The 19,394-nt window shown below is 42.9% G+C and overlaps 1 protein-coding gene across 6 annotated transcripts in view; it reads left to right on the top strand.

Annotated features, from left to right (window-relative positions):
* Window positions 1-1,337: 1,337 nt before the first annotated feature.
* Window positions 1,338-19,394, top strand: part of FGR (FGR proto-oncogene, Src family tyrosine kinase) — a 42,169-nt gene continuing 24,112 nt past the window's right edge. For 3 of the 6 annotated variants that reach the window (XM_039334267.1, XM_039334266.1, XM_039334262.1), the window contains exon 1: window positions 1,338-1,677. The gene's annotated coding sequence lies outside the window, so the exon portion shown is untranslated. Of the gene's footprint in view, window positions 1,678-1,942; window positions 1,993-2,036; window positions 2,639-10,318; window positions 10,356-19,394 lie in introns of those variants that run through there. The other 3 variants (XM_039334264.1, XM_039334263.1, XM_039334265.1) reach the window with 3 other exon arrangements.

The following is a 19,394-nucleotide window of genomic DNA, read 5'->3' as shown; positions in this document are numbered from 1 at the left end:
TTTAGTTTTGGCTACATGAACTAACTTCAGTTTGATGGAGTCTCCATTAGATTGAAGATAGTAAATCCTACTTGGAGAATGTATAGGTTTAAGGCAGTCTTGAGGATGCAGTGAAATATGCTCCATCACCATCATGCTGAAAAGTTATAATCCAATTAATCTCTTCTAAAAGATCTGATGAGAATCAGCAACCAATGGCTTCCGTTCCCATTTTCCAACCCAATCATTTACCAGCCCAAAGTTCAGTGACACAATATTTTATGTTCCATTGTATGCCGAAAGGCCAGATTCAGCACTGGCTTTGCCAGATAAGCTTAAAAAACAACAATCTACCATTGCTCTAATAATGATCTAATAATGATCTAACCATTGCTCTAATAATGATCCCAAACTAATCCATTTTTGGGATCTGCCAAATACATACAACAATAAACTCAGTGGTCTGGATTTAAGAAGCTGGACCAACCAAAAATAGCCAAAGTAAGGTTAACACCCATCAAGTTGAAAGTGAATACATTGCAGCAGATCTAGCTGACACTCAGACAAGAGTAGACCAGCTACAACCCCACAATATTTTTATCCATAATTTACTCAACCCAATTTTTTGAGTTTGTATGACACATGGGACTATAAACTAAATTTGGGAAACACATGGAACCATTAACCAAGTTTGAATGACACACAGAACCATAAACCAAGATAGAATGATACACAGAACCATTAACCGAGTTGGATAATACATGCAACCATAAATTAAACCATGCAGGTTGGGTCCAGACATACTCAACTATGGTACAATGGCCTGAATAGTGAAGAAACCCGACATTACCATTCAGGACTGGGTGGCCAACCCATATAAGCCAAGTCGGCAGGAATCTGATTGACCCCACCCTGACATTTAATGCAGAGCATTAGTAGCAGTTTCGGTTTATCCCGCAAAGGCCGTTCTGCAGACGTCGCTCTAATCTAGGGGCCGACAGGGAGCGGTGGCGCAACAGAAGCGAAGCCACTTCCTTCTCCAAACTCGCCTGAAATGCCTTTAAATATCCTTGTAAAGAAGTTTTCCCCCACCACACACACACACCGCCATCCCCGATTGGCTGTTCCTTTCCTCCTCCAGGGAGCGGCCTGAGTGCCACCAATCGATGGGTGGGAACCGGGCGCCGGGGGTCCCTGTCTGACAAGCGATCGGGGGCGGCGGGCTGAAGGAGGAGATGCTGCCGAGCCATCCAACTGCACGCGCACGCGCGCGCGCTCTCGCCCCCGCCCCCCCCGCCCCCCAGCCTCACACGACGAGCGGCTCCGCTTAGAGCGAAAGGGGAGGGCAGAGCGAAGGAAGGGGGGGGGAATAGAGGTTTTGTGTGCCTGCGCGTGTGTGTCTGTGTGTAATTGCTGTTACAGTAGACCAGCTGAAGGGTCAGCCAGGGAATATTTATACACTCCGGCGCGCGCATGCCCGCCCAAGAAGCGCTCGCCTCAGCCGGGCCAACCCCACTTTCTTCGCTTGGCCGGCCTCGGCTCGAGAGGCAGGATCGCCAAGCTCGGAGCTTGAGACGCGGACGAGCCGTTCCAGCGCCGGGGAAAGAAGTGGCGCAGCCGCGGAGCCGCTCCGGTCGGGAGGCTAGCCTGCCTGCCTGCCTGCCTGCCAGCCAGCCGGCCGGCGTGAAGCGCTACAAGGTGAGAGGCTGCTGAGGAAACGGTACCCGGCACGTGTAACGGAGGCGCCGGGCGTTTTCAGGCCGGCCTTGGACCAGGGGGCTTTTCCGGAGGTGCCCGGCCACCGCCACCTCCCGCGCTTGGGAATGCGCCGGGAAAGCCAAGGCCGCGGATCCGGAGGGGGGAGGGTGCTGGGACCACGCGTGTCCGGCCGCCCACGGGGTGGTGGGTGGACGGACACCTCTGGAGGCGTTTGAGAATGGGCGGAACGCGCGGGAATAACTCTGGGGGTCCCGGAACTGCCAGCAGCGAGGGAGAGATGGCCCGGTCCGGGTGGTAAGCTCCCGAGGAGGGCACACTGCGCAAAGCGGGTGGAGGCAGGCTTGGACGGGCACAGCCGAGTGGCCCTTCGCCGGGACTGCGCTTCTGTCCCTCTTCCGGATTCTCTCTAAATGTGATCTCGCTAAATCCCTTTCGCGCAGTCCGCAGCCAGCGCAGAACTGGACTCTCCGGAGCTCGTGGGCGGGCGGCTTGGGGAGGGGGGTTGTGTCAGGCGCTGCTTCATTCGCAAATGCCTCCCCGTCTCCATCTGCAATCCAGGGGCAAGGAACGTTACTTCTGTTCGACTCCCCCTCCTACTCCGGAGTAGGCTTTCGCGCTGATCCCCGCGGGCTCTCTGGGCGAGAGGGGGGCGCGCGGGGTCCCCTCTTCCCCAGGAAGGCTGCGGTTGAATTCGCCGCGCAACCGCCTGGACACCTGTGGCCGCTTTCCTTCCCCTTTTGGGGGTGGGGTTGCCCGCTCTGCCCACCCTCGGCTTCCTCCTGCCTTTGGCTTCCCCCTCGCCTGCTGCGCCCGCTCCTTTCCGCCAGCGGATCGCAAGACTATCAACCGAATCCATTCGGCCCGGGGGCGCCTCCCGTTCGCCCCCATTGATAGGCTCCTGGCTTAAGCCCCGCCCCCCTTCGCGCACGCTGTGTTGTAGGTAGGACGCGTAACCTTTGAGAAAGTTCGCCGCCGGCTGCGATCGCAAACGGCTATTGGGTTTGTGTCTGTGCTTTGCTTTTGTTTTGAATATATCGTGCGGAAATTGCTACCTGCATCTTTAGGACAATGTGGACTTTCCTCACTCTTATTTTCCCCTCTGGAGTTCACACGGCAGAATAAATCCCAGGCTTCCCAACTACGGCATCTCCCTCCCCCGCGCACCCCTTTTATGCGATCCAAGCTTAAAATACTGAATTCGTTGAGGAAAACAGAACCCAGTGAACACAAGTAACAAACTCTACTTTGAACTTCAGTTAGCCATAACATCCTTTTGACTTAGTGCACTGGTTTAAAAACACCTGTTGCAGGTTATTCAGTAACCATGATCAACCATTGTGGCTTAGAGCCATGCCTGAATTTAGCCATTTTTTTAATGTAACACTATCTGGTTTTGCAACATGTAAGCTTGTAGCTCAGTTATGTCTATTAACTGCAACTGAAAATATTTCAGCTTTTATGTTTACAGTCTTCTAAGAAAAAGATTATTTTCTGCTCTGACCCTTGTCCATCATTATTAGTATTAGCAGTAAGGATGCTTTTTAATGTTAGCATTATTAGTATTACAGTATATTATTAAATGTCTCCAGAATTGGGAGTTTTCCCTCCAGAAACTGACAGTTTTCTCTTAATGTCCAGCATTCAGGGATCAGGGAATTGGTTGGCTTCTGACAGAAATCCTGTTTTTCCAAGCTGGAGATTGCATTGTTTGGGGATGAGAGGACCAGGGGGGTGGGGTGGAGAAAGACTGTTACTATGACTGTTCTTAAATGAGTCGTTTCCTCTCCAGCATTAAGCAGAAGTTAGTTTTCCTTCCTGAGAGAGAACATTTCTCTGACCCACAGGGAGTGTTCCCCCACCCTTTTTTTAAAAAAAAAATGTTGATTTTAGACTAACAGCTTTAGGAAAAGGACTGTAGCTAAGCGTTGGGGGTAGATGTTGTGAGTATAAGTGTAAGAGTGTAAGAGATGAACAGCCTGAGCTGGAGCATGGGGTTAAATGTATCATCAGTTTAGAAACATTGTGTTCCCACAAGAGACCCATGTCCAGCCCTTCCCTATGAATTCTGTTGACCCTTATCTAATGCCAGTTTGGCTTGACCGCTAGCGCAGGGGTAGGCAACCTTGGCTCTTTTATGACTCGTGGACTTCAGCTCCAAGAATTCCTGAGCCAGCTTGGCTCAGAAATTCTGGGAGTTGAAGTCCACGAGTCATAAAAGAGCCAAGGTTGCCTACCCCTGCGCTGGTGCAAGTGGTCCTTGACTTAATGACCACAACTGAGCCCAAAATTTCTGTTGTCAAGTAAGACAGTTAAGTGAATTTTGCTCCATTTTATGATCTTTCTCGCCCCAGTTGTTAAGTGAATCACTGCAATTGTTAAGTCATGTAGATTGCCCCAACTAACTGTTTTCCAGATGGGCTGCAAGGACACCTTCTAGAAGTCTAATTAGCAGGTTTTCCCATCTGGCGCTGCAATTTGAGGAAGAAATTCACATTATTTGTCAATCAGCCCATGCATTTTTCTCTAGCTAAGTTAATATTACTAAGTTTTGCACTGATAACATCTCAGCAGGTCATCTTGAGTTGTCTAGGACCAGCTGTTGTGCCAGTGTGGGATGAAATGATAGTTAAATAGAATTGCACATTAATCATCCAACTTTGGTTGACATCCTTTGGTAAGGATCTGAGAATGTAATGTTTTATTTTGTTTAGCTAAGATGTCTTTGATTCTTATGCATTATCATAGAAACAAAAGGAAATACAGTATTAAAGAGGAATCCTTGAGAATGTGATTGTCCTCTTTATAAAGTTTTAAGTTACTTCATACTGGAACTTTAGCTATATTATAGTTCTTTAAAAAAGTAATTATGCCACAAAAGTACTCACTGTGAATTACCATTTAGAAACTTGAAAAGTCAGATTGAGGATGATGATTCTGGAGAAAATCTATCTGGTTATTAAGAGTTAACACCAACTTGATGATCTCTAATCAATCAGGCAGTTGGTTATCATATTAAAGAAACCAATAGCTCATTGGAGCTAATTCATAAACTGGCATTTCTATGCAGACTCTCTAGCTTTGACCAAGCTTCATTCCTCCATGGTAACTGAGGAATTCTGGGAATTGAAGTCCACACATATTAAAATTGCCAAGGTTGGGAAACCCTGATTTAAGTATTGAAATTTATCAGGGTTTAGCAAAAAATTAGCAAAAAAATTATGTCTTCACCATACTGGGAACTGACTTCTATGTCAAGACTATGTGGCTTATTAATAATTTGTGCATTAGTGATGCATGTATTAGAGAGCTGATTTGAAAAAGAGCTTAATACCTGTATTTGTACAACATGGTTCATTCAGCTAAAATGGGATTGAGTTTTGCACTTCACATAATTGCCTTTGCATATTGTACGAACCAATCCCATCAAGCTAAATATGGCTCAGTTGTTTGGTCATCTTAAGTTACTGGAGCCCAAAATTCTGCCTTCTGGAGCATTGTATGAACCAGACACTGTTTTATTGACCTTTAGTGAATTTGCTATGTTGGTCCATTATACCCTTAAGGTTTCTTAAAACCTTCCTTGTGGCTCTGCAAATCAAAAGGCAGGCTGTGGATTAGCTCATATCTTAAAAAGAGAGAGAGGCCAGATCAAATCTTTGGATTCCCAATTGTATAAATAGCAATATCTGGGCATCTTAAATGAAGAGCTTGATGTAATGGAACTACTGTGCTATTGTGTTCTGGATGTGAAAAGCCAATTCCCACCTCCAGACTCCATGGCCAAGCAGAACAGCTTTTATTAATGTCCTGGGTAAGCTAAAGCACTAATTTGCCTGGGGAATGTTCATTACTGGCAAAGCCCCTCCCTCCTAGCAATGTCTCTATTGAAACATATGTGGCTGTTCAAAAAATGCCTTGATGTGCATTCATCATGTACTTGGGTAGTCAGCAAGTACAAAATGTAGCATATGCAGCAGCCTCCGCAATCGGTCCTCACTCCCCACATCCGCACAAAGATAACAGTCTATTCAGAGTTTTCAGTGGGATCTGGAAAATTAGAACCTTGAATAGATTCATCAAAAATATTTTTTACTTAGCTTTTCCAGTGGTAGCTTTTCCAGTGTGCAAAGGGTTTTGTCATCCTTGCACTCACTGAGACAGTACATGGGGATGTAACAAAGCTTTCCTTTTGTGACTGGGATGCTTTGTGTGCTTTGGAACAAAACAGCCCGTATTTAAGATTAAAAAAAAAAATTATGAACAGGTTAGGGCCAGATTGTTAGAAATTCGGGTTTACAGCATTGACCAACTTTTTTTTCCATCTTTAGAAGCGTCATAAGCCATTCCATGGGGGAATTCTGGAAACCGAAGTCCACCCATCTCAAAGTTGTCAAACTTGAAAAACATTGATTTACAGGCAGTCCTCTATTTATGACTGCAACTGGGACTGAAATTTTGGCCATAAGTTGAGGCTCCCATGTGACTGGTTCCGATTTTGCACCATCATAAGTCTGAATCATGTTAAGCAAATCATATGGTTGTATCTACTCAGAATCTACGCTCCCAAATGAGTAAGATATAACCAAGGGATGCTACAATCAGTTATAAATATGAACTGTTGCCAAGCACCCAAAATACAGTCCTGTGACTATGGTGCGTGTGTGTGTGTGTGTGTGTGTGTCTGTGCAACATTTTACAATGGCCAGAAGTGCTTTATTGGCCATAAAGCACTCTATCTGAGGCTGTCATAACTCTAACCAATTATTTTATCAACCAGTCATAAGTTGAGATCTATTTATAGTTCAACCCTTTGCAACATGTAGGAAAACTATTTAAAGCATTCAGGAGAAATGGTTTCCCACCCAACTTTTAAAGCCTTCAAGAGATGCAGAAATCGTAAGCTCCATAGATGGATTTAATTATTTTGTTATGCCTTGCTTTGATTGTCTGTGGAAGTTCTCAGTCATCCAGGTCATGCTTGTCCCAAAGATTCTTTCGAAAAGGCAACCGGACTTTGGGACCTTGCTTTGATTGACATCTAATCTAGCCTGCCACTGAGTGAAATAAATCCAGTGCCAGCTATAAGCAATCATCCATCTTCTGCTAGGAATACTTCATGGACAGAGAGCACCCGCTGTTTCAAAGCTGCATTTACACTTAGCTACAAGGTCACTTGCATGGATCTGGCGCAGTAGGATGGGTGAACCCAACCACTGTAGATAATGATTAAAGGTTAGTTTTTTTTCTATAAGCCCCATCTACCTATTGGGGAAATGTTGGAGGCATGTCAATGACTCCTCCTCTCTGAATATTAGCTGGCCTCCGATCACCACTATTTCTACTCCAGCATTTGTCAGTTCCATTAACCCTTTGTTTCCTGAGTTCCTTCATACCCCTCACCTCTCAGTATAACACAGATGGAAGGGACTTTGATGGTCTTCTAGTCCAACCCCCTGCTCAAGCAGGAAACCCTATACCATTTCAGACCAATGGTTGTCCAGTCTCTTCTTAAAAACCTCCAGTGTTGGAGCACCCACAACTTCTGGAGACAACTCATCCCACTGATTAAATGTTCTCACCGTCAAGAAATTTCTCCTTAGTTCTAGGTTGGTTCTCTCCTTGACTAGTTTCCATCTGCTTTTCTATCTCCCACCTCTGTTTTTGAAATCTGCTTGTTTCCAAGCTTCTGCTAAGGTAGAAGAAAATGGAGAAGATCTCTACTACTTCATTTGGGGGAAAAAGGTGCGTGTGGGTGTATTTTGCAGAATTCTCCAAAATGGAGTCGTTGAGAATCTGCCCTGAAAATCCCCAGGTTTGTCTTGCTTATTTGCAATTTTTACTTTACTTGTGACTTTCAATTGGTTTCTTCCTCTTTCCCTTAAGAGAGGTGGTTGTCCTGCAGATCAGTTTCAGTCACTACAGTCTAAATATAGTCTTAGCGAGGGCTTTTTTTGTCATAGAACGCCTAGAACGGAGTTCCGGCACCTTTTTTGGATGGAACCTTGTAGGGTAGGGAAGGTGGGTTGTATGACATGTGTGAGTTCCGGCACCTTTTTTTTTTTTTTTTTTACAAAAAAAGCACTTAGCAAGTCCAATAGAGAGGGCTGGATCTACAGTACCTAAATCCTCACTGGTTGTTTTTGTGTCCTGATATTTCCCCATTTTTCAACTTATTTTTGCTTTATTTTTTTATTGGGAATTCTAAAATGGGGAATGGGATCTGGGGCAGACAAACATTACTGCATCGTCACTAGCATGGTAGACATCACATCAAAATGTGACAATGAAGATAATCAATGTTCATGTAAGCTTGTGTACTGGGATTACTGATCGTACCAAACCATGGGTCATTTGATGATGGTTTACTGATTATTGTAAGCCACATACCATGATTTACCATTGATAATCGCTGGAATCACACAGCTCTTACACCAAGAGCAAACACTCTGCAAGCAAAACCATGAGATTTTGGAAGTGATTGCACATCACCGGTTTTCCCCTTCTTGCTTGCATAAATCTATTGTTTGACAAGGTGATTGACACATATCCTGTTCTGAGTGTTGCCATTATTAGAACAGAGGCAGAAGATGACCATTTTTTTCCCCACTAGTTCCTAGGTTGATAAGTGAATGAAGCAATAAGAAATTTTGAGAAAAACTCAATAGAAGAATTCCGGTGTCCTGGCTTTTATGTTGATAAGAGAAGATCGACAATTGTGTTTGAATTCCTTGATATACAATCTCCAGTTTCTTTGGATATCCACACTTCTGTTTTTCCTATATATTTTTCATATTTTGGAATTTCTGTCAGGGAAAGGATGAAGGGCTAGTGGGTGCTCTCTCACTCTCTCTTTCTCTGTCTCTCTTTCTCTCTCTCCATCAAATAACTCTTCTAATTTTGAGTTCTCCGAAGTTTGGTTTGAGATGCTAATAGTTTAGAAATGAGGTTTTGTTATGATTCCTCTTTGGACCAGCCTTGATCTCGTAATGTTGCACAGTTCTGTTTTTCTTATGTGTTGACCATATCTAGACATAATCTCAGAAGCGGGAAAGGCATTTTGGTCTCCAGCAGCCTGATCCTAATGCTTCTCTCCTCATCCTATGATGGAAACCCTCCTAGCATGCGCTGGACCACAGGTTCTCCCAGTCAGAGAGCTGATGAAATGAGATTTCCCAGAATCCCCTTTCTCTCTTTCAATTTCCTCTGGTCCTCCAGCTGACTTCAGCTACCAGCTGCTGTATAGTCCCTCTGAGGATGCTGGGCTGTTTTCAACTCCATCCCTGTCCTTCCCCTGTCTTGCCCTCCCTCTTGCTTTGCTTCCTCCTTGTAGTTGCAGTGAAATGGACCGGAATCTGGTGGCTTCCTGTCTCCATCCTGTTTCCCTCCAACAAACGCCCTTTACTCTCCTGCACACTTCCTCCCTGCCCTGCTCCTTACTCAGACCCTCGCCTGCTCTTAAGACCTTGCTGCTGCTTGCCCTTCCCTTTTCAGGGACGCTTTGCAAATGTACCGCTCTCTCTTCTCTGTGCAGTGCAAGTTCTAAGATTCAATGCAAATATGACTTCATAGGAAACAGTGTGTTTTTACGCTTGGAGAAGAGCAGATAAATGTTTTGAAAGGTGCTGGAATTAGCAGCGGAGTCTCCCTTATTATGGATTACTTTAAGGGGTGTGTGTATCTCTTACCAATGTATTTTAAGTGCCATTCTAATTTTTCCACCATCCTTTGTATAATATAGGTAGTCCTCGACTTATAACTATTTGTTTAGTGGCTATTAGAAGTTATAGTGGCACTGGAAAAAGTGATTTAGGATTGGGTTTCACACAATACTTAGGCTGCTTGGCAACTGGTGTGCGTCTATGACAATTGCACTGTCCTGTGGCCATATGATCACCATGTGTAACTTTCTCAGCTGGCTTCCAACAGGCAAAGTCAATGGGGGAAGCCAGATTTATTCAAGGACTGTGTTATTCACTTAGCAACTGCAGTGATCCATTTAACAACTGTGTCAGAAAGGTCACAACATGGAGCAAAACTCACTTGACAACTGTCTTGATTAAAAATGGAAATTTGGGGCTCAGTTGGAGCTGTAATTTGAGGATTACAGGTATATAGTATCAGTTCAGTGTTGAGAAACACACAATAGGTGGCCCAAGATTGCAATTGTAATTTTTAATGTGATTTAATACTGGTCTATTGAGCAATTCTATTTACTATTTGCTATTATTAAATGTGAAGAAAAAATTATAAGTAATTTCTCTCCTAGTCTCACACTTTATTTTTTGAAGTATGTCCTCTAGCATCCCACTCTGAAGCCAGCAACGGTCAACAACCTACAGTCTGGAACAGTCGCACTCCAGGTCCTGCTCCAGAACTGTATGCTCCAGCTACTACCACTTGTTTTTCACTACCTGACTGGTAAAGTCAGTCATACGGAACAAGGGTGGGGGTAAAGGAGGAAAATGCAGAACTTCTTAACTTTGGGTGCTCAGCTGCTTAATATTAAGAGAACAAAGTTGACAGGACAGCTGCTTTTGAGCTAGAGCCCAACATTTGAAAAATTTCTGTATTTGGGGGGCTGTCCAGGTCATGCAGAATAACAGGATAGCAGAGTTGGAAGGGATCTTGGAGGTCTTCTAGTCCAACCTCCTGCTCAGGTAGGAAACCCTATACCATTTTAGACAAATGGCTGTTCAGTCTTTTCTTAAAAACTTCCAGTGTTGGAGCTTTCACAACTTCTGGAGGTGAGTTGTTCTATGGGTTAGTTTATTGAATAAGCTATAAGGAAAAGTGGGACCCCTCACTTCTTCATGCTTGCCATCTGTATCTTTTATGTTTTATTGTGATTTATTTGCTTGCTTGATGTGAGCCAGCCAAAGTCATGGAGAGTTGGGCGGGTGTCGTGATGGGGATGACCCTGGGAGAAGGAAAGGAGCCAAAGTCAGGAGAAGGGGTCGGACAAAAGGTAGCGTAGCCCACAAGAGGAATGTGGACATGCAAATATCTCTTAAGAGACTCTCCCTAGTGTCTTGAGATGCAAAGAGGATGGGGGAAAATGGACTTTCAGACTTGCAAGTTCAATGTCAACCTTGTGAGGTAGTCCATACAGGAAGCTCACCCAGATGAATTCATTCAACTTTATCGTAAAGTTGCAGTAACAGGATCTTGCAAGTCTGAAAATATATTTCTCCTGCACTGCCTTTTTACCCCAAGAAACTATTAATCCCTTCTGAGACATTTATCACATCCCTATTCTTTCTGTGGACTAAGCAGCCTCTTGTCTGATGTTCCTCTGGCTGTAGTCTTCCCCCTGTTTCCCAAGGCCATTCTTATATGTCTTACAGCAGCCTACAAGTTAGCATCACCACCATCATCACCACCATTTCTACAATTCTAAGCTTTTGGAATTCCAGAATTCCTCCTTGACTTTTTTTGGAGAGGAGGTCCACTGATTGTCTCTTAGCTCTGATTCTCACACTTGGCAAGACTTGCTGAATCCCAGCATCGTCTGCTTTGCTGGCCCTCTTAGAGACCATCTGCCTCCCTGGGTAGGTTGTGGTCTTCGTGCCAGGAACTTTGCCTGTTGGAGGGGCTCAGAGGCCACTCCATAGTAAGCTGTGCCTGCCTTGTTAATCTTAAGAAGACGATGTTCTCTGCAGTCTGGTAGCTTTACATTCTTTTTATATGATGCATGAGACCTCAGCTCTTTTCCCCAATAGATCTATAAAATCTACTTTGATTGAAATGCAGTATGGCACTTTTCTATTTCTTATCTTGCCTTAAAACATCCATACATGCAAATGGCTTACAGAGAGTAAAAAAAAAAGGTGTTTTGTGAAGATGCTGCCCGGGAACCACAGATATCAAATATCCAATGTGCTGTATTTATGTCAATTCTTTTAAGCTCTTTCTCTCCAAGGACCCAACAATAAACTCTCATCTAGAAACCTGGGGCAAATGCAACAGTTTAAAATCTGATACCATTAAATTCAGCTCATCTGTCCTGGGAACTTGTTCTTGTTTTTTTTGTTCAGCCATAAAGGATTCTGAGTGAAGTGCAGATATTGAGTATGAATCATCCTAAACCCGCTTACCTTGGGCTGGAATCGGAAGGATTGCCATACAGTTGTGCTGTGTTGATGTTTTGTTTTTTTGTTTTTAGATTACTTTTATTGTGCCTTTATTATTTTATAAATAACTCAAGGCAGTGAACATATCTAATACCTAATACTTTTTCCTCCAATTTTCCCCACCACAACAACCTTGTGAGGAGGGTTGGGCTGAGGGAGAATGACTGGACCAAACTCACCCAATTGGCTAGACTGCAAAGTAAATGTCTCTCTCCATTTACTCCTTGGCAGCTATTTGGTATTTATGACATGCTACCTGTGAGTTAGGAGTTGGTAAACAGACATCAAACTGAGTTATCCCTGACAGGCAACCATTACAGCCTCTATGATTGACAAATACATATAGGGTCTCCTTCAGATAGAGCTTGACTTCTGGTGTGCTTCATTGTGTCCATGTAGCTTTCTTGCTGTGAATAAGGAAGATGCTTGTCACTCCATTTAGTAACCATGATAAACCTGAGGAACAGACAGACTAAACAGAGTTTGCAATTCATTATTTTAAAAATCCATTTTAAAAATGGATTTAATCTTTCAGGCCTGCTAAGTTTCCTTCATTTTAAAAAAAAATTGTGAAGTTTATTCTGTGAAGCAGGGAGCCTGTTCAAAAGGACAGCTGTGGCTATCAAACTTTGAGAAAATTGTTTCCCGCAAACCACTGCTTGCAGTTGACTGCTGTGAACCTCGTTTCATCTACATCTGCTGTTACCAGTGTATGTGATGCTAAAAGGAAGCAAGGTCCATCTAGTTTGTACCAAGACACAAATAATCTTCAGGGACCCACAAGGGTTTCTTTTTGAAAGCAGGGGACAGCTATTAATGACCAATGTGATGAAACCATGAGAGGAAAGCCATCACTTAGCTCTACCATGATCTATTGCTGGCCCCTTTCTAGGCATCCTTTGTGTTTTTGAAAAGCATCTGGTTGGTGGACAGGAAGTCATCTTGGAAAAGCAGGCCATGTTCTGTGCTGCCGATGACACATGCAGCCAGCTTCTGCTATCAACTCAAGATATTTGCTGCAGTCATAAATCCTTAACTGAAGCAACGCAGAAACACGTTGCAGACTTAAAATGTCCTGTTGCAAGTGCATGGAAAATGAAGGTACGAGAGAGGCTTCTCCAAAAAAACCCAGAGAGAGAGAAATTACACATTTGCGGAGAATTAAAACCAGTCAGTCTACAGCAATGGTTCTCAACCTTGGCAAGTTTAAAAGGTGAGAACTTCAGTTGCTGGCTGGGGAGTTTTGGAGGCTGAAGTCCGAACTGCTTAAAGTTGCTAAGGTTGAGAAATGCTGATCTACAGTTCAATAGGTAATTCAAGCCAGCACATTGGTGGAATGTTATTCACTACAAAGAGCTGGTCAAGCAGTCATCCCTGACTATTGTACCAGCTTGACTAATTTGCTGAATCAAGCTTCTTTTTTTCAAGAGGACACCTTGACAGTCTTTCTTCTATGCTTCATAATTTGAGCATAAGGTGAGTCTGGCCTTAGGACCTCGCCTAGCTCAGGTTCTGGATCAGTTGATTCAGCCTGTATCTGGATCTCTGGTGATTTTTCCACCAATATACTATCTTTCACAACTAACAGAGTAACAGTGTAACAGAGTTGGAAGGGATCTTGGAGGTCATCTAGTCCAACCCCCTGCTCTGGCAGGAAACCCTGTACCATTTCAGACATCTTGCATCTCAAGCTGAGATTCAGGCTAGAATGATCAGGTTTTGTGAATTTATTTTTTTTTAAAGCACAAAGTACAAATCATAGTAGTAGCAAATAAAGGACATAAATAAAAAGTAAATTTTGAAAAACAAATTATTAACATCCCTTCATCTGCTGTTTCTTTGTTTTTTTCTGATCTTTTTATAATCTTTTTATGGTTTTAATGGTAATGGCTTTAAGTATTGACTGACTGTTTTGCTTTGTTGCATGTCACTCAGGGTCACATGTATGGTGAGAAGAGTGACTAAAACTTGGCAACTGGATTTCTTTCGGTTTAAGGTGTCATTCAGTCAGTCATTCCATTAGAATGGAATGGAATAGAATCTGGAATGAAATAATAGAATAGAATAGAATAGAATAGAATAGAATAGAATAGAATAGAATAGAATAGAATACTATTGAATAGAATACTATTGAATAGAATCTGGAATGGAATGGAATGGAATAGAATCTGGAATGGAATGGAATAACAATAGAGATAGGATAGGACAGAACAGAACAGAATAGAATAGAATTTTGTATTGGCCATGTGTGGCCAATGAATTTGTCTCCGGTGCATAAGCTTTCAGTGTACATACAAGCAACATGTGATAAATCAAGATCATAATCATCAAAAAAATACATTAATCATAAATCATAAGATACAACACTTGGTGATAGTCATATCTTGCCTTTATTATTTTTACAAGTTATCTCAAGGCAGCGAACATATCCAACACACCTTCCTCCTCCTATTTTTCCCACAACAACAACAACAGTCCTGTGAGGTGGGTTGGGCTGAGAGCGAGTGACTGGCCCAAGGTCACCCAGTTGACTTTCATGGCTAAGGAGGGACTTAAACTCACAGTCTCCCATTTTCTAGCCTGGTGCCTTAACCCCTAGACCAAACTGGCTGTATGGATACAAATATAGCTTCCTATATTTGTTAGTGTGGTCTTTTTCTAGCAGCTTTACTATAAACCAGGTCTTTTCCTAGATAACTGAAAAATGTACATGAGGCTGATTTCGAAACCATCTCCTCAATCTTAATCAGGCTCTGGACAGACCATTATAATTGGCTAGGGTTGCACACCACAAAGTTATAATATAGTTGTTTACTTTGAGAGTTGCGTGATCTGTGGGCACAGCCTTTGGTGGTTTGTAACTCATGTATTATGATTTAATGCAGTGTCCAGAACCAGTCTCTTATGGCTTAGGCAACAAATCCTGATTAAATTGGCCACAGTCCTTGTGTCGACTTTATTATGCATATTTCATTTTGAAATAAATCTTGCTATATTGAATTGTAGTTAATTCATGGATAGGAGAACCTTGAGTCTTAAGGAACCGATGAATTACAATTCCCAGCAGCACCAACCAGCATATGGAATTCTAGAACTGAAGGTTTCAGTTTTCCACCTTTTATACATAGCGTCTGAATTCAGGATCTCAGTTTGCTGATATGAAAATATGTGGACACCTTGTGGCGAGATGGGAGGCGAACAGATTTAATAAATAAATATCTGCACAATATCCTATACCACAAACTAGTTGACTTTATCTTAGTTGCATAAAGTGAACAAACCAAATGATAAGTTAATGATTTAGTGCAGACCCCTGAAAGTAATTGGTTCAGCATGTATTATGCAACCCCAGCTGTGGTTATATAATTATCCAAAGCATCTCCCAGCATCAAGAGGGGGAAGCATTTAAGAGAATTTTTTTTGTACACCCCTACACAATCACTTTGAGTTCTGTAGCCCCTCATCTTAACACCTTCCTCCCTTGTTCTGAGAAGTATCGCTGTTGGTAAGTCGCAGTTTGAGGCTGCTTGAGTCAAAGCAAAAGAATAAGAGCTCCACAACTTTAGTTGTGCAATTGGATCTTACCATGGATTATTGAATAAATTACAGTGATTGAGTTCATAGAATGGTGCTAAGCTAGAATCAGGCAATCCAATTTACAGCTGATATGTGTGAACTTACCCATAGGTTGGCCAATATGGTATTTACCAGATAAATGTTATAATAATTTATGGCACCTGCCTTTTTTTTCTTCTGATAGAGAAGTTTGTGGAAAGATTTTTGAGGATGCTTTTTACCCTCCTTAACAATAAGTATGCAATAATTGTTCTTCGGATTTTCACGCTTCCTCTTGGCCACCAAGAGATAACCAAATTCTCAAATTTGATCAAATCAAACCTTCACTCAGCAGTAATTAGGCAAATGCTTGAGAGAAATGCACAACAGGTTCTATAGACAGTGACTTTCATAACATTTTCTCCTCAGTCAGTGTAGTTAAGAGAGTCATACAGTAGTCCTCGACTTATGACCACAATTGAGCCCAAAATTTCTGTTGCTAAGCGAGATAGTTGTTAAGTGAATTTTGCCCAATTTTATGACCTTTCTTACCACAATTGTTAAGCGAATCACAGCAGTTGTTAAGTTAGTAACACAGTTGTGAAGTGGATTTGACTTCCCTCCATTGATTTTGCTTGTCAGAAGGTCACAAAACATGATCACATGAACCCGGGACACTGCAACTGTCATAAATATGAGTCAATTGTCAAGCATCTGAATTTTGATCACGTGGCCAAGGAGATGCTGTGACGGTCGTAAATGTGGAAAAACGGTCATAGGTCACTTCTTTTTTAAGTGCAGTTGTAACTTTGAATGGTCACTAAATGAACAGTTGTAAGTCAAGGACTACCTGTATTAAGCTGCCTAGTTTTGATGTTTTCTAGTGTGTTTTGTATTAAAGAAAGTGATGCAGCAGATCCTGCAATTTCAGGGTTAGTTCAGGGAGAGATATGATGTCACAGTTATGATTAGTGTAGTAGGAAATAATGGAAGCTGAAATATGGAAGTGAAGACGACATGCAGATGAGGCCCATAAGGAATAGTTTTGGATCATTTGACTGAATTTGAGCCAGGGTAGTTTCCACATGATCTGAGCCCAGAAAATATGTATTAAAAACAAAAATGGGTGGGGAGACACTGTTTCCGCTTGGCTTGCTGTGTTGTGAAATTAGTGATTTCCCTCAGCTGCTGCTGGGTAGACAGATTCCTTTTCAGTGGGGTGGAATAGAAAACACCAACTCTCCCCATCTCCAATTTCACCCTTCTGAGGCTACATTCAGTCTCAGCAATAGTTAAAAGGAAGTATGTTCAGCAGGAGCCTTAATCAGGAAGATGGATGTCTGTGAAGATTCTCAGTCATCCGTGTCATGGCTGTCCCCAAAGGGCTTTTTCAAAAGGCAACTGAACTTTCTTTGTTTTCCCCTGAAGACGTTTCGTTTCTCATCCAAGAAGCTTCTTTGGTTCTGACTCTGACTTCTTTAGTTCAGTCAGAACTGAAGAAGCTTCTTGGTTGAGAAGCAAAATGTCTTCAGGGAAAACCTCTGTTATAAGTTGGGCAAGGTTGCATGATTTTTTTCACTTTACAACTGCATTGCTTAGCGATGAAATTGCCAGTCCCAGTTGCAGTCGGTAAGTGAGGACTACCTGTATGTGTTTTTATACCAGTAAATAAAACAAAAATGAACAAAACAAATGTAGCAATTTCAAAATACTAAAAGAATAAAATTAAAAGGCAGACAAGAAAGGAAAAACTTTGGGAAAAAGCAGGAAGAAAGGAAAAAAAGCAACTTCTGACTTACAACCAATTACTTAATGACTGTTCAGTTACAACAGACCTCCCAAAAGCTACTTATGTTTTGGACTTTTAACGTCTCCCCCTCCCCCCCAGTCAAACGATTGCATTTTGGGTGCTTGGCAACTTGCCTGCATTGCAGGCTACTTGCAGTGTGTGCAGTCGTGTGAGTGTGATTTAAAATGTTTTTGCCATAAACTGGCATTTACTGGTCCATATTATGGTGAACAATGGTTTCACATAACAAACACAGCATTTACTTAACAACTCTGCAAGCAAGGTCATAAAACTAGGTTCAGTCACATGGTGATTTGCTTTATGGCCATTACGCCTTATAACCGTCATTACAAATAGTCCTCACTTATGACCACAATTGAGCCCAAAATTTCTGTTGCTAAGAGAAACATTTGTCAAGTGAGTTTTGCCCCAATTTACGACCTTTCTTGCCACAGTTGTTAAGTGAATCATTGCGGTTGTTACGTTAGTAACACAGTTGTTAAGTGAACCTGGCTTCCCCTTTGACTTTGCTTCTCAGAAGGTCGCAAAAGGGGATCACATGAACCCGGGACACGGCAACCCATCGTAAATATGAGTCAGTTGCCAAGCATCTGAATTTCGATCTTGTGACTGTGAGAATGCTGCAATGGTCATAAATGTGAAAAACGGTCGTAAGTCACTTTTTTCAGTGTCATTGTAACTTTGAACAGTCACTAAATGAACTATTGACCTGGGCTCAATTATGATTGTAAATCACGGACAACCTGCAATAGATTTTGCAACCAGATCTTTGTGGAGGAGCATCAGTGACACAGTTTTCCATTTACCTGCCTCTCTCCTGCTGCTCAGTAGGGGGTTAAGGAGCTTGGGAGGTTTGGCTATTTCTAGCTTTTTTTGAGGCTCTCTCCTTTCCCCCTCTCCCCCCTTTCTTTTGGGGCTGCTGTGAAAGTCAGCACGCACCCTTAAAACAGAGGGCTCCAGTTCATTGTCCTTGGCTCTCATTATGTGAAGACACCTACCATCAACAATAATTCTGCAGATTAGCCATCAGCAGACAGTGATTTGGATTGACAATTGCGCAGTCAGCACTGGGCATGATGGCGAGGTGTACCTGATAGGCCAGAGCCTGGGTTTGTTACTGCTTATGTGAGCTTATGTCCCCAGTGCATCAAGTGGGAAACAATTTTGAACAACTGCTTCTCAAAAAGATTGGGACAGTTGGAAAAGTGAGAGTATGTACAACGCCTTTTTCACAGCATTTGTTTTTCCCCCCCCCAAGATCCAATGATCAGAGCACTGTTTTCAGGATGAAGTAAACTTAGACCAGACTTTTTGGCAGTGTTTATTGATTGCTTTTTTAAAAAAACAAAAACAAGTTTCTACACTTGACAACTCCAGAATGACCTTGGAAGGCTTCACAGATTAGGAGAACATAGAAAAGAAGCCATGTTATATCAAAAGAACAATAGCAAAACAGCCTCTTTAACATCTGCAGACTAAATGGTCATGCAGGCATCCTAACCCAAGGCCTGACCAAGGTTTTAGGTTTTGCCTGAAAGCAGATCCTCTGCAGGTGCTACCCTTCCACCTTCTCAATAACATTCTCTAGAACAGGGCTTTTCAACCTTTTCACCCATTGTGCCACTTTTAGGATATGGCAATATCCGAGTACCACCAGTTGCCCAGCAAGCTGTCAAAAACTTGATGACCCCCTCCCAAAAAAGGAAAAAAGTGATAAAGTGCAGGTAGTCCTCGACTTACAACAGTTCGCTTAGTGACTGTTTGAACTTACAATGGCACTGAAAAATGTGCCCTCCAAGCCACAGCCGAGCAAGACACCTGCCTGTCCACCAGTGGCGCTCTTCCTCCTGTCCGAGGTTTTCATTGTTGTAAGATTTTCTGTTGAGGATTGGCAGCGGGGGTGGGGTGGGGGGTGTTTAGTTTTTATTCCCCCCTCTGCTGGGTGGTTGCAGCAGGTTTTGGTCACTTAACATGACCCTGGGACACTGTGACCGTCATAAATATGAATCGGTTGCCAAGCATCTGAATGTAAATCACAAGACCCTGGAGATGCTGCAACATTCCAGCTGATCGGCGCTTCTTCTGGGCTCAGCATATGCGCCAGGATCAGCGCTGAGCTCCAGCTGGAGCCTGGCGCTGATCCTGGTGCTTCCACTGAGCCCTGACAGTCCCGAAGAAGCGCTGATCCTGGTGCTTCTGCT

The sequence above is a fragment of the Crotalus tigris genome, unplaced genomic scaffold (assembly GCF_016545835.1).
Source record: "Crotalus tigris isolate CLP2741 ecotype Arizona unplaced genomic scaffold, ASM1654583v1 scf7180000017628.32516253702:7417878, whole genome shotgun sequence".
NCBI classification, from domain to species: domain Eukaryota; kingdom Metazoa; phylum Chordata; class Lepidosauria; order Squamata; family Viperidae; genus Crotalus; species Crotalus tigris.
The sequence above is the reverse complement of the archived record's forward strand: the minus strand, read 5'-3'. Positions and strand labels throughout refer to the sequence as shown.